General features: G+C 39.9%; 1 protein-coding gene across 3 annotated transcripts in view; it reads left to right on the top strand.

Annotated features, from left to right (window-relative positions):
• Positions 1-19,721, top strand: part of LOC106089753 (probable serine/threonine-protein kinase DDB_G0282963) — a 175,148-nt gene that overhangs the window by 13,380 nt on the left and 142,047 nt on the right. The window lies entirely within an intron of this gene.

The raw sequence follows: 19,721 nt of genomic DNA, 5'->3' as shown, positions 1-19,721 counted from the left end.
CTTGTTACACTTAGTGCCCGCCATATGTATACCCACATGCATACTACCTACCTAACGTACACATCTGTACTCCTAAGTACACACATATAAATAAATTTTTGTTATCTTACTCGCTGATAAAGTTTATTAATTAAATTTGCAATAAAACCTTTTTTTTGTTTTTCCTTTTTTGCACCTAAGATCCTCAGTGTGCATTTACTTTCATCGTCCTTCACAAGGCCGTAACATTTTTGTCAAGATATTCTTTTTCCCGGAATAATTTATGTAAAGGACGATTAACCTTTCCTTGTGTGCGTGTGTGTGTGTGTGTGTTTAAAAGGTCCCATAAAAACAAGTTACGCATGACGTGTGCTGGCAATAATCGGGAAAGCATACAATTTGGTACATTTTTGTATTTTAATTAAAGACTTGGTTCTTTTTGCCTTTTTTTGGTGGGTGGCATCTTTGGAAATTTAAATTAAAATGAAATTAACTACCATTCTGAAGTTTCAACAAAGGTGATTTTTTGAAACTGTGGGAAATTGGAAAAATAAGCTTTCAAAGATCAAAAAATGGAAAAGAGGCTTCCTTAAGCGGCTTTGACCCCCTTTCTGACTCAATTACTACAATCTTAAAGGATTTTCCGGACAATGAAATCGTTGTTGCTGGGGATTTCAATGTACACAACTCCTCTTGTTGTTCCCATTCGGGACATATGACTCCGGAGGGTCAATACGTGACTAGTGAATGAACCGACACATGACTCATGTGTCGAAGGACACCAACATAACACTCTTGACCTATTCTTAAGTTAAAGTCCTTGCACTTTTTGGTCATTCCGAATACTGCACCATTTTAGCGTTCTTTTCGCATTCTGCTCTTCGCGGCAGCTCTTTCCCAGCTCTGAAGCGGTTAATTTTTTAGACGAAAGAGCACATTGGCCTGAGATCAACGAATTTTTCCAGCATTTTAATTGGAAACTATACACCTACAAGAGAGCCATTGGCAAAAGTTGGGGGTAAAGACCGCGTGTCATGCATTTGGAAACTATACACCTGCAAGAAAGCCATTGACAAAAGTTTGGGGTTAAGACCGCGTGTCATGCATTGGGTATATACTGCAGTTGTCACACTAATAATGCTATATGGTGTTGTGGCCTGGTGGACGATGCTTCAAAAGTCCACTTACTGCTCAATACTTAAGCGGATCCAAAGGATGGCTTGTTTGTGCATCACAGCCGCACTGAGGACGACACCATCTGATGCACTGAACTGAATGCTACATCTTATGCCTCTGGACATTGTGGCTACTCAAAGTGCAACTGCCGTGAGGTTAAGGGAGCTTTCTAACTGGTCATGTGGCGGCAACCGACAATGTGTTATCCTTGAAACAATAGCCGACCTTCCTGGCAGTATGGATTACATCCTATCTATGCCGCATTTTTAAAAAAAGTACTGTACCACTATTCTTGATAGAATCGATTGGAACTACGATATCCCTGGTAACAGAGAGTTACATAGACTTCTATACGGAAGGGTTCAAAACTAAACGACCAGGTGGGCTTTGGGGTGTACTCTAAAGATCTAGAACTGGTCATATCGAAGAGGTAACTCGACCACTGCAGTGTATATCAAGAGGAGATCCCTGCAAATAAGGAAGTGGTGGAATGGCTAAGATGTAATGTCATTACGACAATTGGCATAAATATCTTCTCAGACAGCCAGGCAGCCATATAATCCCTGAAGAACATATTTCTGAACACAAAAACCTCCCTCGACTGTCGCAGATCTCTCAACGAGATGGCTTAACAATTCAAAATTCACCTGTTCTGGGTGCCGTGCCATAGAGATATCCCCGGGAATTGTAAAGCGGACAAGCTTGCGAGACTAGGAACTACCCTTCACATTCCAGAGATACTGGAATCTGTGGGTATGCCTCTAGCGACATGTAAGCTAAGTTTTCAGGACCAGGCCCGAAGGTCTTCTCTTCGCGGGAAAACTACCTCCAAACGCAATTGACTCTATCCGCCCCTGAATCCCTCAGTCCCCGAGTCCCACAGTTCCTGACCCTCTCAGTCCCTGATTTTATCAGTCCCTAACTCCCCTAGTCCCTGACTCGCACAGTCCCTGACTCTATCAGTCCGTGACTCTCAGTCCCAGACTTTATCAGTCCCTAACTCCCTTAGTCCCAGACTTCTCCAGTCCCTGACTCCCTCAGTCCCTGACTCCATAAGTCCCTGACTCCCTCAGTCCCTGACTCCCTCAGTCCCTGACTCCCTCAGTCCCTGACTCCCTCAGTCCCTGACTCCCTCAGTCCCTGACTCCCTCAGTCCCTGACTCCCTCAGTCCCTGACTCCCTCAGTCCCTGACTCCCTCAGTCCCTGACTCCCTCAGTCCCTGACTCCCTCAGTCCCTGACTCCCTCAGTCCCTGACTCCCTCAGTCCCTGACTCCCTCAGTCCCTGACTCCCTCAGTCCCTGACTCCCTCAGTCCCTGACTCCCTCAGTCCCTGACTCCCTCAGTCCCTGACTCCCTCAGTCCCTGACTCCCTCAGTCCCTGACTCCCTCAGTCCCTGACTCCCTCAGTCCCTGACTCCCTCAGTCCCTGACTCCCTCAGTCCCTGACTCCCTCAGTCCCTGACTCCCTCAGTCCCTGACTCCCTCAGTCCCTGACTCCCTCAGTCCCTGACTCCCTCAGTCCCTGACTCCCTCAGTCCCTGACTCCCTCAGTCCTTGACTCCCACAGTCTCTGACTCTCTCAGTCCGTGACTCTCAGTCCCAGACTTTATCAGTCCCTAACTCCCTTAGTCCAAGACTCCTCCAGTCCCTGACTCCCCCAGTCCCTGACACCCTCAGTCTTTGACACCCTCAGTCCCTGACTCCCTCAGTCCCTAACTCCCTTAGTCCCTGACCCTCTCAGTCCCTGAACCCCCCAGTCCCTGACTCCCTCAGTCCATGACTCCCTCAGTCCCTAACCCCCTTAGTCGCTGATTCCCTCAGTCCCCGATTCCCACAGTCCCTGACTTTATCAGTCCCTAACTACCCTAGTCCTTGACTCCCACAGTCTCTGACTCTCTCAGTCCGTGACTCACAGTCCCTGACTTTATTAGTCCCTAACTCCCTTAGTCCCTAACTCCCTTAGCCCTTGACTCCTTCAGTCCCTGACCCCCTCAGTCCCTGACCCCCTCAGTCCCTGACACCCTCAGTCCCTGACTCCCTCAGTCCCTGACTCCCTCAGTCCCTGACACCCTCAGTCCCTGACACCCTCAGTCCCTGAAACCTACAGTCCCTGACTGTCTCAGTCCATGAATTCCTCAGTCCCTGACTCACTCAGTCCCTGACTCCCTCAGACCCCGACTCCCTCATTCCCTTACTCCCTCAGTCCCTTACTCCCTCAGTCCCTGACTCCCTCAGTCCCTGATTCCACAGTCCCTGACTCCCACAGTCCCTGACTCCCACAGTCCCTGACTCCCACAGTCCCTGACTCCCACAGTCCCTGACTCCCACAGACCCTGACTCCCACAGTTCGTGACTCCCTCAGTCCCTGACTCCCCCAGTCCTTGACTACCTCAGTCCCTGACTCCCTCAGTCCCTGACTCCCTCAGTACCTGACTCCCCCAGTCTGAGGACAGTCTTTACCGCCGCGCACTACACGTTCGAGTGTAAATGTTTCGGGTGAAGTATCGGATTCAGCGCTGCTCTCGAGGCAGTCCTGCAACCTCTCCGGCATATCGAGATACACACCTTCTCGAGAGACCGGTGCCTCACTAGGCACCCATAGATTAGGATCCGCCGAACCACATCGGTCTACATTTATCCTCCCGAGAAAGCGACAGCTCCACTCCATCAAGGATCGGCTCACTGAACTCACCATACCTCCTCCTTCCCGTGAACAACATCAACTCTGTTTTTCCGGGGTTTATGGCGAGTCCATTGACTCTCGCCCATCGCAACATCTCCTTCAGCGCGCCCTGAAGGATATCCATGACAGTAGAGAGGAAGCGAACGCCTCTCAAAATGTGGACGTCATCGGCATAGGAAAGCATTTTCATTCTTTCCTCCTCGAAGTACCTTAGAATCCGATTGAAAACCAAGAGCCTTAAGAAGGGGAATAAACCCCCTCCAGAGAACGAATCCTTCTATATCCAAGAAGGCCACCAAAGCTGCCTGTCCCCAAGTTCTCCTATGTGTAACCCACCAGCGACTTTGCTGAAATTTGGCACGAATGGAATTGCCTCGTCCTCAAGACACGAAGCAGTAGTCTAGTGTTGCCTAGAACACAAATCCACGATTCCATATTTCAGTGGCTCTTTCCACTCATAAATGTTGACTAAAATATTTAAGACTTCTAGACATTCGGCCCTTAGACAAACAGAAAAGATGTGAGGTTCTCATGGCTATGAACAAGGCCTCTGAGGAAGCAACAGGAAATTTGGTCAAAATAGCGAAAAATATCGCATTCTCGTCATCAAGCCACGAACCAGGAGCCTTCGTCGGAAGCACCTGTAAATCATTTTCGGTGCCTGGTATAGCTACTAGTCGAGCTTTGAGTAGCTGACAATATGGTGTTGTTTTTTTCGTGTCCATCTGAGGTAACAACAGGAAAGTGCGACAAAATAGCGAAACATATCGCATGTATACAAAGATAAAAAGAGAACGTTCTCGTCATTCTGCCATGAACCAGGAGTCTTCGTAGGAAGCCTCTATAAATCAGTTTTGTTTGACTTATATAGCCACTCTATTAGTCGAGCTTTGAGTTGCTGACAATACGGTGTTTTTTTTTCGTGTCCATTTAAAACCTACTATCGAGCTTGAAGCGGCACATTGCTATGCCATGCCATATCATGAATTTTGCTAAGAACTTTGAGGCATAGACGTACGATAACAGTGTAAACATGTGCACTGTGCAGTGATATGACATGATATGGAATGACATGAGATGGAATGACATGACATGGCACGGCATGACATGACATGACATGGCACGGCATGATATGATTTGGCATGACATGACATCATATGGCACGGCATGACATGACTTGGCACGACATGACATGATATGGCATGACATGACATCTCATATAGCTAGAGGTCTTCAATGAATTGTTAGGAGAAATTTCCAGACATTTAATTGTATCGATGTCAATCTTAAGAAATGAAAAGGTCATCAGTCTCTAAAATTTTTTTAAACAAAATCCTTTGTAATCTCTTTAGTCCGTCTTTTCTTCTTAGTCCTTCATTTCAACACCTCTCTCACTTTTTCTCGACCTCCGCCCCTTAATCACGCTCTTTACCCTTTCACCTCAGTCATCACTCATACACCGTCGGACAAAAAGGAAATATTAGTGAACAAAAAAAAAAAAAGATTTGACCCGGGCTGCCTGAATGCTTTTTATGCTTGTCCTAACTATTAACCATTACTTAGTACTACGCCTGTATGCCTCTCGAAAACTATGTGGAAGCTCAGCCAACCATGGCAGCAGAACAATTGAAATGGCGGTCATACCCATCCTGGCCGCTAGACATCAGCATTCCGGTTTGGCTATTCGTACGTTGGGCAACTGATAGACAGATAGACAGACGGACACTCACATAACATACATGTTCAATGTGGTCTTGTGGCATTGTCGTGGTAGTCTTCGTGACACACTGCCTCAGTTCTTTTTTAGTGGACAATATTCATTCACCATGGATACTGTAGTCCATTTCTTTTGCTTCTTCTTCTGCTTTGGCCCAAGCTCATTTTTCTCATAGCACAATCCTTGCTTGCTTTCGCTGGCGCTTCCACATCGACATAATCGCATCGCCTCTTCGCTGAAGGTTTTAAGTTTATTGACGTCTATTTAATTTTTTGCTGGTGTTTGCTAAAAAAAAAACAACAGCCAGAGAAAAGAAGCGTACACACGTGTCCCCGCCAAACCATTACCACCATTCACGTGGTTAGTTGTGGCGTTGTTTTGTAGTGTATGAACGGATGTGATAAGCAAGGCCTTTAAACGGGAAGGCCTTAAAGAAAACACTTTAGATAGCAGAGACAAACAATAGAAGATGAATGGTCGGCATGACCGATTTTTGCAGATATGCCGTTTTGTCTTTTTATCCATTTTTGGTTTTTAATACATTCCAGTAGGCATGCTACAAAGAGGCCTTCTGGAAGACCTGGCTTCGGAAGAGACGAGTTTTTTATAGGATTTTTTCTTTCGATGGCACTTCAAAACTTACAGTTGAAGCATCTTAAAAAATTAGATATCAAGGAGCTCTTAGGTGGTGCAAGGGTTGATATGATATTTTCTCAGAATGAATCTTTGAAGAAGTGACGACGAAGTGTCGGGCCTTGTAAATTAGAAGCATGCAAAATATCCATAAAAAATTTTAGGCCCTGTTGGCACGTAATCTCCCTCACTGCTTGACTGCTGCTCAATAGCTTCGACTATTACTGCCACTAATGCTTTTATAGGACATTCGTCCTCTCTGCATTACATTCTAGAGCGTGTGTCATCAGACCCAAAGAATGGATGAACACACAGCTTTAACTTGTACGTATGGTATAGTCTCTATTAAGCATGAATTGTGTAGAGATAAAACAAAAGACAGTTAAGGATGTTGCTTTACTTTTTCCCACTGTGTTGTTTTTTTATTTAATTTTTTTCTGGAGGAAATAAAATTACAACCAACGAAGTGTTTTGTGATAAACAGGATAAAATTGTTAAGTCTTCTTTCCTTTTTTTGTTGAAGTCTTGCATTGCAAATTACAAACATTTTTGTATAGGGAGTGGGAAAAACATTTATGAAGCGCAAAAATTCATTCGAAAGATAAGCTCAAGTGATAATGTGGAAAAATGAGAGCACCTTGATATTAAAACTCTTAAAAGCAGGATATATGATGGGAACAACTTATTGAAGAACAAATAAAAGCGTGCTAAGTTCGGCCGGGTCGAATCTTATATACCCTCCACCATTGATCGCATTTGTCGAGTTTTTTCCCGACAAATGCGAAATTTCAGCCAAATCGGATAGGAATTACGCTCTCTACAGGCTTAAGAAGTCAAGACTTCAGATCGGTTTATATGACAGCTATGTCAGGTTATGGACCAGTTTGAACCATAATTGGCACAGTTGTTAGAAACTATAACAAAACATGTCATGCAAAATTTCAGCCAAATCGGATAAGAATTGCCCTAGCGTCCTCTAGCGGCTCAAGAAGTCAAGATCCCAGATCGTTTTATATGGCAGCTATATCAAAACATGGACCGATATGGCCCATTTACAATCCCAACCGACCTACACTTATAAGAAGTATTTGTGCAAAATTTCAAGCGGATAGCTTTACTCCCTCGAATGTTAGCGTGCTTTCGACAGACAGACGGACGGACGGACGGACATGGCTAGATCGACTTAAAATATCATGACGATCAAGAATATATATTCTTTATGGGGTCTTAGACGACCATTTCGAGGAGTTACAAACAGAATGACGAAATTAGTATACCCCCATTCTATAGTGGAGGGTATAAAAAATAATATTAAGGGCGAAAACATTTAATGGGATATTTTGTTCTATGGGTGTATTTGGGGCCGCAGAATTTTCTTCTCTTAAAAATCGTGAACCATGAATCCTTTAGAGTGCTTCGGCAGTTCTTGAAACATCTATGATTAGTTTTTGCAATAAGCCCGGACTTGGTTTATGGTTTAGTGTTTCCCGAACATCCCATAATGGAACAAATAAGAGGAAAACTAAAATCTCACAATAGCAAATTGAGTGCTGCCCAATTCAAATTCAAGCTCAATGATAAGGGGACCTCCAATTTTACACCGAGTTTGAACGACGTGACACTGAAAATTGACACCTCTTTGTTGAGAAGTTGCACATGGCTGAAATACTTACGAATTAGTGCCAGCATTTGTTGAGGGTATCAACGCCGCCGAAAAAAGTTTTAAAGTGTTCTCATCGGCGGGATTTGAACCCAGGCGTTTGCTGACGATAAGCGGTCATGCTAACCTATGCACCACGGTGGCTTGGAGCGTGTCATAAGCACTAAAATGTTTCTCAGATATCCGAACCATAGACATTTAAAGATGGGGACAACCCTCTGGTTATGAGAATCAAGAATTTATTGAAATGGAATGATTGTGCAAATAGGTCACAATGGCAAAAATAGGCGGGTTTGCTAGAATGGCGAAAAATATCGCCAGCATGTGAAGTTAAAATGAGAATGGTCTCGCCAAAAAGTCGTGAGCCCAGGGGTCTTTATCTGAAGTCTGGTATAGTCTAGTAGAGGTTTCAGAAGATCGCTGCTATATCGCAGCTGCTAATTCTTTGTAGCTTACTATCTGGCTTAAAGCGATATTTTGCTATGCTATGTCATGTCATGTCTTGTTAATACTTGATAGACTAAACTGCGGCGTTGGGAATTTGACCCCATTGATTCATAGAAGTGAATCAACACACAGATGTTATCAACCAAATCAACCACAAATGTTCATAAATCAACATTAGTTTTTGTGAACGAAACGTTCACAGCCGTTCACATTCTGACAACGACTAGTGCACAGTTTTTTTTTAAGATTGAAAAAAGTTTTTGTGTGCTGCTGAGAATCGAACCTGCGTTTCAATCAACCCACGATTGGGTGTTTACAAACGTTTTACCACATTTTAGAGAGATGGTGTTTATAACATTCGGTAAACGAAATTGACAACAGGCGTTCACAAAATCGTACCCGCACGTTGTCAATATTTTTAGCAATGGTGCCATTAGTGCATGATGTTGCAACGTCTGTATCCCACCAGTGTAAAAACATGACGACAGCTTAAATTTTTTGCTTTCATTGTTCATGCATTTTCTGTTAGAACATGTAGTTATACGTGTGACTGAGAGTGCCGCCTTAAATGGTATATCGAGTGTTAAATAAGTTTAGTTTTGAGTATGGAGTATGTCTTAGGTTAGGGTTAGGTTTAAGTAAGGTTTAGGTTAGGTTAGGTTTGAATTAGGTTAGGTTTAGGTGAAGATTATGTTAGGATTAGACTAAGGTTAAATTAGGTTTAGGTAAGATTAGACTGAGGTAAGGTTAGGTTTAGGTTAGGTCTAGGTTAGGCTAGGTTTAGGTTAGGTCTAAGTTTAGGTTAGGCCTAGGTTTAGGTTACGTTTAGGTCAAGTTTAGGTTAGTCTTAGGGTAGGTTAGATTTAGGTTAGGTTAGATTTAGGTAAGGTTAGATTTAGGTTAGGTTTAGGTTGGGTTATATATATGTTAGTTTAGGCTTAGGTTTAGGTTAGATTTAAGTTAGGTTTAGGTAAGGTTTAAGTAAGGTTTAGGTTAGGTCTATGTTAGGTTTAGGTTAGGTTTAGGTTAGTTTAAGGTTAGGTTAGGTTTAGGTTATGTTTAGGTTAGGTTAGGTTTAGGTTATGTTTAGGTTAGGTTAGGTTATGTTTAGGTTGTGTTTAGGTTAGGTTTAGGTTAGTTATAGGTTAGGATTAGGTTTAGGTTAAAGTTAGGTTAGGTTAGGTTTAGATTAGGTTAGGTTAAGATTAGGTTTAATTTAGATTAAGTTTAGGTTGGGTTTGGTTAGGTTTGTGTTCGGATTCGGTTAGGTTTAGGTTAGTTCAGTTTTTGGGGAGTCCTTGTGGAGTGGTTATTCAGTCTTTATTGAGCCATTGGGGAATCTTAGGTTGAAGTTAGATTTGATTAGGTTTAGGTTAGGTTTAGGTTAGGTGTAGGTTAGGTAAGGTTGAGTGGTTTTTCAGTTTTTATTAAGCCATTGTGGAGTCCTAGGTTAGGGTTTGTTTTGATTAGGCTTTGATTAGGTTCAGGTTAGATTTAGGTTACGTTTTTTGTTAGGATTTATTTAGGTTTAGGTTATTTATTTATTTATTTAAAAATTTGAAGGGCCCCAACACATGAAGGTTATATAGACCCTGTATAGTTCAAATTAATTATTTTGTGTTTTTAATTTACAGGATGTACATATTTTTACAATGCAATATTATACTAATGTACAAATTAAATCAAGTTATACATATTTATTTCTGTTAGAAATTTTTTAACGTTGTTGAAATTATTTACATTTGATAATATAGTGATGTCCTTTATATTATATTTATTTTTAGTAGGTAGAAATTTGTTACATGTGTTAAAAATATGATATATTGATAATAGTTGGCCACATTCGCAGCACGGTGGAGATGATTTTTCAATAAGATATTTGTGTGTTATAAGACAGTGTCCTATTTTTAGTCTATTTAATTTAACTAGATCTGTTCGTCGTAAGGACGGTTGGGTATATTTATATGGGATTTGATTTTGAATTTGAAATAATTTTGTTTGGTTATTAGAGGTCCAGTGATCGTTCCATAAGCCATGTAAGTATTTTTTGATCTGAGTCTTATAGTCCGCGGACTGAAATTTGAAGCCATAGTTGGTGTTTCCATTTAGTGCATCTTTTGCCAACTTGTCAACTTTTTCATTTTCTGTGATACCAAAGTGACTGGGAATCCACATAAATTCAATATTTTCATTAGGTATTCTTGATAATATGGTTCCTATTTGTTGAATAATTTGGTTTCTACTAAAAGGGTCACCCATTCCTTCCAAAGAGCTTTTACTATCACTCAATATGAGAGTTTTCTGTCCAGAGGAATAAGGTATAATTCTCTCAAGGCATGTTCTAATTGCCAGCAGTTCACAGCTGTAGATGGACGAATAGTTGTGGATGCGTTCGTATGCAGTAAGGTTCTCCCCAAGGACTGCAAATCCAGCCTTTTCATTTATAACTGAGCCATCTGTATAATAACGCACATAGTGTCTATATTTCGTATTCATCATCTCTAAGTAGCGTTTTCGAAGTACCGTGGATGACATATTGTCCTTGTTGCAGTATGCAAGTGAAAGATCAATTTTCACATTAGGGTAGGTCCAAGGTGGTGTATTAGGTATCTTCATCGATTCAATACTATCTATATCAAGAGTATATTTCGAGGTAAGTTCCCTGAATTCTCTGTGTGCTCTTATGTACAATGGATGATATCTTGGAGGTTTTAAGATAAATCTGTCAATCTTATGTCTGTCAAAAAGCATTTGCGAAAAAGGATGGTCTTTTACAGAGAGCATTTTGAGAGTGTAGTTGAGCAGTTGTCCTAATCTCCTTATGTGTAGTGGGGGACACGATGAGATTGCCTGTAAACAAATAACTGGACTAGTCCTAAAAGCCCCTGTAGATAACCTCAAGGCGGTGTTTAATATCGGGTCGAGAAGTTTCAAACGAGTTTTCGAGGCAGATGAATAAATCATGGAGGCATAATCAATGGTGGGTAATACTATCGAATTCATTATCCTTAGTAGTGTCCGTTGGTCTGACCCAAATTGTGAGCACCTTAACATTTTGAGAATATTCAATTTCGAGTTAGCCTTTGCCTTGATATGCAGAATATGGTTATGAAAGGTCATTTTTCTATCAAAGATCACACCCAAAAATTTGTAGTTGTCTACAAATTGAATGTTTCTATCAGACAATCTCAAAAAAAGATCTCCAACCATGCCGTTCCTTCGTACAGAAAATCTCATAGCTACTGTCTTCTCCTCATGAAACTGAAAACCACTGGTATCGGTCCATGCTACAAGTTTGTCGATGGTCCTTTGTAATTTATTCGTTATCGCAGAAATTTTCTTACCAGAACTATAAATGACCAGATCGTCAGCGTAAAGTAGGGCCTTTACATCGCTCGTAATCTTATCGAAAATGAAATCTATCGCCAATAGGAAGAGTGTCACACTGAGAACGGATCCCTGAGGGACTCCGTTCTCAAGGCAATATTGTTCAGAGGGAGAGTTTCCCACCACAGTGCAAAAAATGCGTTCCTTTAGAAAATTACTGATAAAAGCAGCCATATTACCATTCACCATAGCAGAGTTCAGCTTCTGAAGAATTAGGGCCCTCCAGACACGATCATATGCCTTTGTCATATCAAAAAAAACTGCAATCAAATCCTTCTTGCAAGAGAAACTTTCCATGATGTCCGAATGTAGTATCGCCAGGTTGTCGACCGTACCTCTATTTCTCCGAAATCCCGATTGGTTCCTGTCAAGTACATTACCTCTCTCAATCACCCAAATTAGTCTCCTATTGACCATTCTCTCAAACAGCTTGCAGAGGCAGTTTGTAAGAGATATTGGCCGATAATTGTCCTTATTCGTAGGATCTTTACCAGATTTCAGAATCGGTATTACGAGTGCCTTCCTCCAGTTGGCAGGAAACACTTGTCTTGTCCAGATATAATTGTAAAAGTCCAGTATGTATTGTCTCGAATTACTATCCAAGTTCTTTAACATTTCATATCTAACGTTGTCAGGCCCAGGAGAAGTCCCTCCACATGATCTTAAAGCAGATCTGAATTCAATGAGAGAAAAAGGAATATTATATACCCCAGCGTTATCCGTGGTGTTCAAACTTATATTCCGAGTAGCCGCATAAGATCTGAATCGTGGTGAGAAATTTCGGGAGGAAGAATTATTAGAAAAATTTAGGGCCAATATATCAGCTATATTCTTCGGATCAGTTTCCAAGGTACCATTATCCTCCATAGCTGTTATCTGTCGGTTACTGGAGCGTCCATTCAGAGATCTTATCTTCCTGTATACGAGGGAAGATGGAGTTCGTAAGTCTATGCTTTCGCAAAATTCCACCCATGTCCTTCTTCGGCTATCCCTGATTTCTTTCCGCACTTTGGATTTAATATGGCGGTATTTCGCCAAATTCTCCGACGTTATATTCCTCTTGAACTGCTTAAGAAGCTTTCTTCTTTCTCTAATCAAAGAACGTATCTTTTCGTTCCACCAAGGAACTTCCCTTCCTCTACACTCCGGTTTCCTGCATGGTATGGATTTCTGGGCGGCGGCTATTATGGTGTCGGTAATATAGTGTTCGATTTCGTCTATGTCATTAAATTCGGTAAATGGTCTATTAAGATTGCAGTCAAACATTTCCCAATTTGCTTTCCGCATGTTCCACATTGGCCTACGTTGAAAGGAAGGGGTGTGCCCATTATATCTAATTTGTATCGGGTAATGGTCGCTATTATGTAGGTCATCACAGATATTCCAATCAAAATATTGTGAAATTACGGGTGATATAAGGCTCAGATCAATATGACTAAATGTTCTATACGCAAGGCTAAAATGAGTGGGGCAATCTATATTGTTAAGAATATTAAGTTCATTATCATCAATAAATTTATTTACAACTTTTCCCCTGGCGTCGGTTCTTCCTGATCCCCAGATAGAATTGTGGGCGTTAAAATCTCCTAATATAATGTAAGGGAGGTTAAATTGATTTACAATGTTATTGAGAGCATTTTCAGAAATATTTTCTGACCCGGGAAGATATATTGAGCATATAATACACTTAATAGGAAATTTAATTTTAATTGCTACTACTTGTATATCAGAATTTATGTTGATCTCTTCGGACTCAACTGTATTGTTAACATATATGCATACTCCACCGTGTGCTATTTGTGATGTGTTAACATTCTTATGATAACATGTAAAGTTACGTAGCGTTACATGATTGTTTGATTTAAATCTAGTTTCTTGGATACAAATTGCAAGACAGTTAATTTTAGAAAGTAGTAACTTAATTTCATTCAAATGGCTTGAAAATCCGTTACAGTTCCATTGAATTATTTGGTAATCATTCATTTTCATAGACACTAGAGTTACTTGACAGTGCACCTTCCGTGATGTCATTTGCTTCTCCTTCATTTGTGTTTCGTTTCTTTTTCTTTTCAGCATTCGAGATCTCACGTTTTTTTCTCTTTGATAAACCTTTAGGTAATAAAGCTATTTTTGATCCATTGGGTTGTTTTACCTCTCGAATAGAAGAGACAGAAGAGAGAGCTTCTTTCAATGTTTTTGTTGGTGTTGCTTCCTCCGATCTATTAGTTTGTCTAACTTCATTGCTTTGTTGACATTTGCAAGGGCATGTGCATGCTTTGGATGTTGTTGTTGGTGGTGACACTGCTATGGCTGCATTGGCATATGATGTGGGGAGAGGATTTCGTCTGTCATATTCTTTTTTTGCTTCATACATACTTCTCTTTTCTTTGATACGTATGGTTTGAATTGCGTATTCTTTTTTATAAGCTGGGCATTCTTTCGAGAAACTGTTGTGATCTTTTTGACAGTTGTTACATTTTGGTTGATTATTGCATTTTTCTCGTTTGCCATTTTCGTCAACAAGAGTATGATCAGAGTTACTGCAGTGAGGGTTAGGTTACTGCAGTGAGGGTTAGGTTAGGTTAAGGTTTAGGTTAGGCTCAGGTTCAGGTTACAGGCCACCCTAGCACAGAGGTTAGCATGCCCGCTTATGACGCTGAACGCCTGGGTTCGAATCCTGGGGAGACCATCACGAGGGTTTTCCCCTCCTAATGCTGGCAATATTTGTCACGTACTATGCCATGTAAAACTTCTCTCCAAAGGGGTGTCGCCTGCGGCTCGCCGTTCGGACTCGGCTATAAAAAAGAGGTCCCTTGTCATTGAGCTTAAAACTTGAATTGAACTGCACTCATTGATATGTGAGAAGTTTGTCCTGGTTCCTTAGTGGAATGTTCATGGGTAAAATTTGCATTCGGATTTTAAGTTTAGGTTAGTCTTAGGTTTGGGTAATATTTAGATTACGTTTAAGTGGTAGTCTGCCATCGAACCTTCATCGACGTTTTCGTCCATTGCTATACCACAGGATCAGGAGAATGAAGATGCCTTCTAGTTCCTACAGTTGAATCTTCCAGATCGCTTTGAACAGCCCAACTACTTGCGAACGCTCACATCCGCTAAATGAGACAAGTTCTCAAAGATACTAGAACCCAAGGTGGATCTCCTTCTGATTGTCAGAGCGCCGCATGACCACAGGGAAAGCTTCCTTAGCCTTATAGCAGTGGTTGCAGCAATTTGTCTCTGTAGTGCTTAAGGGCCTTCAATTTGAGTTCCATATTGTCCCTATCGGTGGTGGGATGGTCCCCAGACACAAAAGGGCCAAATTTTTATATCAGATTCGTACTCTAATTCTAAATAACTTTCATTTAAGATCCATATTGTCTCCATTGGTAAACACTGCTTGACCGAAAATCTTGAAAACCCCACCACCCTTGGGATGACTGCTATCTGGTTGCATTCCAATTGCGGTTATCCAACCCGAAAATTCGAGAAACTTAACATGGTTACCCAGATCGTAACCCCATTGTCTCAATAAGTCCATGAAGGTTCAGATGGCATGGAGGATCTAAGCCTAAATTTTATTATCGCTGGACAGGAACAGATGAGGTTCAAATGTCTCCTTATCTTCGCAACTGCGTCAGTGTTGGCTTTCTAAGGCAATCTGACTGGTTCAATGGTAGAAACTAGAACGCATTTTCCTTTGGCATCATATTAGCCAACATATCTAAGGAAATCTGATTGCAGATTGCCACTAAAGCCAAACATTAAGTTTATCCCCAGCTTTCTAAGTATTTCACCAGTCTTTCTCTAGTCTTTGTATACCTTTTCCCCAACACCAAACCAGCCCACCCCCCCCTCCCCCCTATATGTTCACTGTAACAATATGACCAAATAACGTGGCAAAAATAAAATCGACCCCAAAGTGTAAACGACTCTTTTTACAAAGCACACAATAAAATCACCGCTTCAAGCCCATGATATACCGTTGCAATGTGTATACGCTACCGGTACTGTCTATCACCTGACAGACGAACGAGAAGGAAGGAAAGGGCTCACCTGTTATTTATTCGCATACAAACATAGCATTTCCTGCCGCAGGCACTGGCACTACCGCTTGCAACAACACAAAATATCCACAAATGGCAAAGGACATGAGTACTCTGAGCGTTTCCAAATTGGCCAGCACATGACCAGAACAGTCAAAGTGACCCAAAAGAAGAAGAAGCAAAAAAAAAATCTGCCGACAAATGTGTCAAAGCAAATGTTAAACGTTCTCGGCAAATATAAAGTGATATGGCAAAGTATTGCACTAGTTAAGGTCGATGGTATAGTTTTGTAGAAAAAGTTAAACAAAAAAAAATCTGTATATGTATTTCAAGGTTTGCAGTGGAAAGGAGAACAAATGAAATTTATGTGACAGTTTTTCTTCAAACAAAAAAAAAAAAAGAAACAAAAAAGTTTCTTGTGTTGTTTAAATTTAAAGGCAAGTTATCTTAGATTTCTTTAGGAAAATTGGAAATTTGCCTTCGTTTCCTTTGACCTTTAAACCTGAATTACTTAAAACAGGGCTAAGAAGCTGAAAATTCTTAAATAACTTTGCCAATGAATCGAAATACCAAACTCGTGGACATATATTCTAACTTAAATTCTCAACAAATCAGATTAAAACTAGGAATGACGCAGACAAACATTTGACAAACGAGCACTCAAAATACTAAGACTTCTAAAAAATACGAGTGTTAGATCAAATTTGGACTTTTTTTAAGTCTTTTGGAGAGTAAGATTTAAGTGCCGAATAGGTGTAAAATTTTGTTTAACGATATCCATATTACCCACACTCTATTCATTCAAAAACTACAAGTACTGCCTCGTTTGCTTGCATAAGTTTTCTGGAGCTCGTCACCGCACAAGTGGAATGATTGTCTTGAGGTATGGTAAATGCAAATTTGGAGGCCACCGTAGCGCAGAGGTTAGTATGTCCGCCTATGACGCTGTACGCCTGGGTTCGAATCCTGGCGTGACCATCAGAAAATTGTTCACTGGTGGTTTTCCATCATACCATACCCTGAGCTATGGTATTTCGTCAAAATCTATCGTTGTAACTTTATTGAATACTAAATGGTATTCAATGCTTTATAACATTAATACCTTACAGCATAGTTTTGATACCAAAAGGGGCTGGGCTACGCTATTGTTATCCTACGGTAGCAATAAAAGCATATACATTTATTTTTTTATTGTTCCCTATAAAATTTTATCGCCCTTGATTTAACAAAATTTTCTTTCTTTTTTTTCCTGACCATCAAGAAACCACTTAATCCCCGTAAGCAATGACTTAAAAAAAAAACCTAAAGGACTTTGATAATTTTCTGTGCGTTTCATTCAAAAGACAAACTTTTCTTATATAACCAAAGCAAGAAAACCCCTTTTTAAATCCTTGACAACGTCATAATTACATTTCATACCACATACAGCAGTCAAATTTCTTTTCTTTTTCTTTGGGTTTCATCACATCATTACGCATCCTCCCACCAGCATGTCATTAAAAATTGTTTTGTGGCCCATAAATGTGCTGTGCATATGTGTTTTTCATATTTGTTATGAATTGGGAAAAACAACTCACAGCATTTTATGCAGAGTGAACAACAAAAATAAAATATAATTTAGTTCCAGTAGTTAACTTATTTTTCCACAAAAAAAAACATGATTTGCAAAATAAAGTCAAATAACAAAATGGTCTCATAAATTTTCTGGTTGACAATAACATTTCGGAGGAACGTAATACAATAATACAAAAGAAAACAGGCACAAAAGCTTATTGCAAAGGGATTTAGATACGCGTGTCCTTGAAGCACTAGGGGATTATGAGACACCCACTCTTGCAGAAAAACAAAACGAAAAGGATTGAATGAAACTGGAAAAAAGTAAGAACTAAAAGGACTAAAACTTGCTGGTAGGTGTCCTTTGTACAGTAGATAGCAAATGAAAGTTTTAATTGCGGGTGGTCTTATCCGAGCCGATGGAGAGTCTTAAACAAGGCACTAAAGTGTCTTAAAAAAGACACTAAAGTGTCTTAAAAAAGACACTAAAGTGTCTTAAACAAGACACTAAAGTGTCTTAAACAAGACACTAAAGTGTCTCAAACAAGACACTAAATTGTCTTGTACAAGACACTAAAGGGTCTTATACAAGACACTAAAGTGTCTTATACAAGACACGAAAGTGTCTTATACAAGACACTATAGTGTCGTATACAAGACACGAAAGTGTTTTATACAAGACACTAAAGTGTCATATACAAGACACTAAAGTGCCTATACAAGACACCAAAGTGTCTTATACAAGACACTAAAGTGTTTTATACAAGACACTAAAGTGCCTTATACAAGACACGAAAGTGTCTTATACAAGACACTAAAGTGTCTTAAATAAGACACTAAAGTATCTTATACAAGACACTAAAGTGTCTTATACAGGACACTAAAGTGTCTTATACAAGACACTAAAGTATCTTATACAAGACACGAAAGTGTTTTATACAAGACACTAAAGTGTCGTATACAAGACACGAAAGTGTCATATACAAGACACTAAAGTGTCATATACAAGACACTAAAGTATCTTATACAAGACACGAAAGTGTCTTATACAAGACACTAAAGTGTCGTATACAAGACACGAAAGTGTCATATACAGGACACTAAAGTGTCTTATACAAGACACTAAAGTATCTTATACAAGACACTAAAGTGTCGTATACAAGACACGAAAGTGTCATATACAAGACACTAAAGTGTCATATACAAGACACTAAAGTGCATATACAAGACACCAAAGTGTCTTTTACAGGACACTAAAGTGTCTTATACAGGGCACTAAAGTGTCTTGTACAGGACACTAAAGTGTCTAATACAAAACCCTTAAGAGTGTCATATACAAGACACTAAAGTGACTTATACAGGTCACTAAAGAGTCTTATAAGGGCCCTAATGTGTCTTATACTAGACACTTAAGTATCATATGCAAAACACTCTATTGTCTTATACAAGACAATAAAGTGCTTTATACAAGACACTAAAGTGTTTTATACAAGACACTAAAGTGTCTTATACAAAACACTAAAGTGTCTTAGAAAGACACTAAAGTATCTTATACACGAAAGACACTAAAGTGTCTTATACAAGACACAAAAGTGTTTGATACAAGACACTAAAGTGTCTTCTACAAGACACTAATGTGGCTTATACAAGACACTAAAGTGGCTTATACGAGACACTAAAGTGTCTTACACGAAACACTAAAGTGTCTTATTCAAGGCACTTCAGTGTCTTATATAAGACACTTTGGTCTCGATTATGAGATACTTAAGTGTCTTCTATTAGGCACTTTAGTGTCTTGTAGCAAACGTATTAATGTCTTGTATGAGACATTTATGTGTCTTGTATAAGAAACTTTAGGGTCTTGTATTAGACACTTCAGTATCTTGTATAAAACACTTTAGTGTCTTGTATAAGACGCAATAGTGTCTTGTGTAAGACACAATAGTATCATGTATTTTGTTTAGTGTATTTGACTAGATGATACACTTTAGTGTATGGTATGAGACACTTTAGTAACTTGTATAAGACACAATAGTGTCTTGTACCAAACTCTTTAGTGTCTTGTATAAGACACTTTGGTGTCGTGTGTTGAATAAAACACACAACACACACTTTAGTGTATCGTATAAAACACTTTAGTATCTTGTATAAGACACTTTAGTATCTTGTATAAGACACTTTAGTGTCATGTAAAAGACACTTTAGTGTCTTGTATAAGACACTTTAGTGTCTTGTATAAGACACTTTAGTGTCTTGTATAAGACACTTTAGTGTCTTGTATAAGACACTTTAGTGTCTTGTATAAGACACTTTAGTGTCTTGTATAAGACACTTTAGTGTCTTGTATAAGACACTTTAGTATTTTGTATAAGACACTTTAGTGTCTTGTATAAGACACTTTATTGTCTTGAGTAAGACACTGCCATTTCAACCATAATTT

The sequence above is a fragment of the Stomoxys calcitrans genome, chromosome 3 (assembly GCF_963082655.1).
Source record: "Stomoxys calcitrans chromosome 3, idStoCalc2.1, whole genome shotgun sequence".
NCBI lineage: Eukaryota > Metazoa > Arthropoda > Insecta > Diptera > Muscidae > Stomoxys > Stomoxys calcitrans.
The sequence above is the reverse complement of the archived record's forward strand: the minus strand, read 5'-3'. Positions and strand labels throughout refer to the sequence as shown.